This window comes from Marmota marmota, unplaced genomic scaffold (genome assembly GCF_001458135.2).
Source record: "Marmota marmota marmota unplaced genomic scaffold, marMar, whole genome shotgun sequence".
NCBI classification, from domain to species: domain Eukaryota; kingdom Metazoa; phylum Chordata; class Mammalia; order Rodentia; family Sciuridae; genus Marmota; species Marmota marmota.
This window is the reverse complement of record NW_025999960.1, coordinates 21,265,870-21,270,618: the sequence shown is the minus strand read 5'-3', so window position 1 is coordinate 21,270,618 and position 4,749 is coordinate 21,265,870.

The following is a 4,749-nucleotide window of genomic DNA, read 5'->3' as shown; positions in this document are numbered from 1 at the left end:
TTGGAAAATTAAAATATTTGCATGTTATAGTTGATACTTCTTCTGGATTTTTGATGGGCTCCCTTCATACTGGAGAAAAAAAACTAAAGATATTATAGCTCATTGCTTACAAAATTTTGCCACTGTGGGTGTTCCAAAACAGTTAAAAACTGATAATGGTCCTGGCTATACCTCTACCTCTTTTAAACAATTTTGCTCATCATTTGGCATTACTCATATAACAGGAATCCCATACAATCCACAGGGACAAGGAATAGTTGAAAGAGCTCATCAAACTATTAAAATGTACTTATTAAAGCAAAAAGAGGGATTGGAAAGGGGTTTATATCCCCCAAAGATAAACTTAAAATAACCCTTTTTACTCTAAACTTTTAAAATTTGGATTCATCAGGGCTTAGTGCTGCAGAAAGGCATATGTGTCCAAAAAATGTACATAAGCCTAAGGTACCATGGAAGGATATTCTAACAGGACAATGGAAAGGTCCTGACCCAGTGATTGTCTGGAGTCGGGGTTCTGTTTGCGTGTTTCCACAGGGAGAACAGCAGCCGATTTGGATTCCAGAGAGACTAACCAAAGCGATTTCTACAAACAAAAAAGAAGATGATTTGACTCAATTCCATAACAGCTGATATCCAGATCTCCAGCTTGGCTATTCTTACATCTGTGACAGTGATTAACCAGGATGGTTTTTTCAATATCTATTTTATTATTGCATTTTTCCACATCATAAAGTTCTATTTTATTTTTTGAGCTCATACAGACCTAGGTTAATGTTTTTCTGATCAGTTTTATTTTTTGACTGTGGAGTTTTTAAACATTGCAATGGAGATTTCACCTGTGTAAAGCTACAAGGCCTTTACTATTGTCTTATGTGTTGTATGGTATGTGTGCACACTTGTGTTTTGTGTATTATGTCTGTATGTGCGTATGTCCATAGATCATATATGAGGAGCGCTCATGAAAAAATGGACCCAAATATTTTTTTTGATTCACATGATTTAAATGGTTTAATTTAAATTGGGTAAACAGCTGTTGAGGATTGTTTTCATATGTGAACAAATAAGGAGGTTAACAGATCTGTATGTTTACTTTCACCTTTCCTTTTCATTATATTTAATAATTCTGTTCAGGATAATGTAAATTGTTCAAAAATTGTTTTCTTAGTGCCTGTTGGAATGTTACATAATTTCTTTTTAGCCATCATTAACAGACTTCCTATCTTCATCCTAGTGCCGGTGAAGACAAAGATAAAAACCAAACTACAGCTTCTTCGATAGCTATCACAGCAAACTGTATAAACTGATGCATCAATGAATAATAACTCAACAAGTAATGCTCAATCAATGAGTTGATTTACTTTGGGAGGAAATGGGCATATTGATAGATTCCTCCGCTTTGAACTGCTTGCAGAACTTACCTGGACTGTGATTTAAGCTACCTGCCTGCAGAACTTACCTGGACTGTGATTTACCTAGACTGTGAGTTAATCTATTGAGACACTGCTTTACCTGGACTGAGACAACAAACTGTAATATACAACAAATTGAAACTCGGTATCTTTGCTAATGGTGTCATTGCTGGTATAATTTTTCCAAGGGCTTCTTGCATGGAGCCATCAATTGGCTTGGTATTGTGGCATTTTGTATCCTCCCCTTCTGCCTGTAGCAGATTATTTATGGTGTTTGTGTAAAAACCACCATGGTTGTTATTTAAATTAAACAAAAGGGGGAAATGTTAGGGTCTGTAAACAAGTCAAGATGGTGCCTGGCATTTTGCCAGAGGGGGTGGTTTGTGAAGTAACGCCAGCGAGCCATTAAGTGTGGAGATTCCTTATTGGTTGACTGCTGTATCTAGTTTATGTTAATCAAGATAAGCTGTGTGGAATGTCCTACAATAAACAGCTCCCACTCCTGCTATATCAATGTACACAAGTTGCTCATCACCCCCTGGTAATTTTGCTGCAGCCGGACTGTGGCAGATCTGGATTTAGACACTATTACCTCAAGGTTAACTTTTCAAAGAGTTAACTCTTTTGAAAAGTTTCAACTCTTTAAAAAAGAGTTGAAAAACTCCAGTATCTGTGATTTTATATCTTTACTAGAGAACATGCAACTAACTGGGTAGAATCTGGATGCATCTGTTAGGAAAATAAAATGTATGATATTTAACCAATCTATGCAATGTAGATCAAAGTGTACAAACTTGCAGTTATGCAAAATGAATAAATCTAGAGACAGTTTACATCAGGAGGACTAAAATTAATAATATTTTATTTTATACTGAAAAATCAATAAGAGATATCAGGTGCTTTTACTTACTCAAAACAAAGACTATATGAGATGATGGGTATATTAATTTTCTTGATTGTAGTAATCATTTCATCATGTATATCATGTTGTTTACTTTAAATACACACAATAAAATCAATAAAATGATACATAAAATAATAAATATATATGTATAATAAATTGTAACTATATATTCACTGAAAGCAGCAATCAAAAATGAAATGCAGGAAGCATATTTATGTTATAATCAATATAGCATAAATTCAACTTTGGTTTCAACACTGATACATTCAATTCCTCTTGTTGGAGATATTTTTCTCTTTTATTTTCTGTTATAATGATCCAAATATTTCTTGTGTCATTTTTATTGTTGAGGAATGTGTACTTTCAATATATTTGAAATTATTCATACTCAAGGACAAAAACTAAACTGACAAAATTTTTTCTTTCAATACTGACAATCTACTAAAAGATATAGACAGAGAGAAAATGTTATAATAGCAGAGATACAGGATGTTTCTGCATGGTGACTCTTTGGGGTATGAGCATGTAGGATTTGGATTGGACAGGAAAAATTTCTTAGAAGGAGTAAATTTTATATTGAGAACTGAGGCATAATAAATGAGGAATTTTTTTTGGACATATTAACATCATCTGGAAAAGATGAGGGACAAAAAATTAGAAAAATGTAAATTCAAATGCCATTGGGATGGGAATTAGTTTCAGATGATGAGCCACATGAGCTTTTTGTGGGGGGAATCTGATAAACAGTTTATACTCCTATATTATACTGTTGTTTATGTCCTAAAGATGTTGTACTGTATTTTTAGCTTTTCATATTCCTTTTAGAAAATTATCTAAATTCTAAACATACTATATATTTAGCTGCTTTTATTTCCTTGATTTCTTTTTACTTTATTTTTTTCCATGTGTATTTGCATATTTCAATAACATTTTGAGTAGATATATTAATATAGCTATCTATATCTAGCATAATTTTTGTAGTACAAAAACATTAAAATTTCTCAAAATAGCATTTTAACCTTATTTCTTTTTTATTGAGAAAAGCCTATCCTATTTAAAATTTTGTCTTTATTAATTTGATACAATTTAAAATCTCAAAATTTTCAACTTTTAGTATTTTAGAGGTTATTCTCAAATTGAAAGGTTTGTAATTCCCTTTCGTGACAAAAACACTAAAATTTGGTGCAATCTAAGCTTTTTATTTTTACTATTTAAATTTACCTTTTAAACTAACACATAAAAACATAAAAAGTATACATATTTATGGGGTACAACATGATTCTTCAATACATGTATACATTGTATAATATTCTAATCAGGGTGAAAATAATCTGTCTTCGCAAACATTTATCATTTCTTTATGACTGAAACATTCAAGATCCTTTCTTCTAGCTTTTTGAAATATCTGATGTATTAATGTCATCTGAAGTCACTCTTCTAGGAAGTAGCACAGCAGAACTTATTACTCCTATCTGTGATTTACTCATCAATTTACCTTTCCACATTCTACTTTCCCCAGCCTCTTGCAACTGCCACTCTACACACAACTTCAATGAGATGTACTTTTTTATATTTCACGCATAAAGTACTTGTCTGTCTGTTCCTAGCTTATTTCTGTTTGTATTCTCTTCTTTTGGACTGAGGATTAAAGTAGGAGCACTTAACTACTGAGCCACTTCTCCTGCCATTTTTATTTTGTATTTTGGAGACATGGTCTCTCTAAATTACTGAGGGTCTCACAAGTACTGAAACAGGTCTCAAATTATGATCCTCCTCCCTCAGCCTCCTGAGTCACTGGGATTACAGCATGCACCACTGCACCAGCTTATTTCTCTTAATGCAATTATTTCTACTTTCATCTATGTTCTTGCAAATAACAGAGTTTCATTTTATTTTATGTCTGGGAAGTATTCCAATGTATATATATACCACATTTTCTTCATCCATTCTTCAGCTTATAATCACTTAGCTTGCTTGTTCTGTTTCCTCTTTTTACCTCTGAGGGTGAATAGGAGGATTTTTTTTTCTAATTTTTTGTCATCTGTTTGTAAACCTAGAACAGTACCTACCCTAAAGAAAGTACCCAATAAATATTTATTACGTGAATTAATGAATGAATCATTTGGAAGTTTCGGATTGGAAGAAACAGTGGTGATGATTATTTGTTCTGTTGTCCCTGAAAATGTAAAAAATGACAAGAAGTTTATATCTATTTTATTTTCTTTTATCTTATTTTTTGGTCTTCAAATTTGAAAATGAAACAAGGATTTAAAATTTTGAAAGCTATTAACATGCCTATTATGAAATGATGTGATCTTAAAAGAGGCTTGTGGAGAAGATGCCACTGGATGAGTATGAGCAAGAGTGTTTTGAAAAAGTTAACTTGCCAGCGGACTTTGGGAAATTCACCAAACTTGTTCATCAACTTCATGTCCC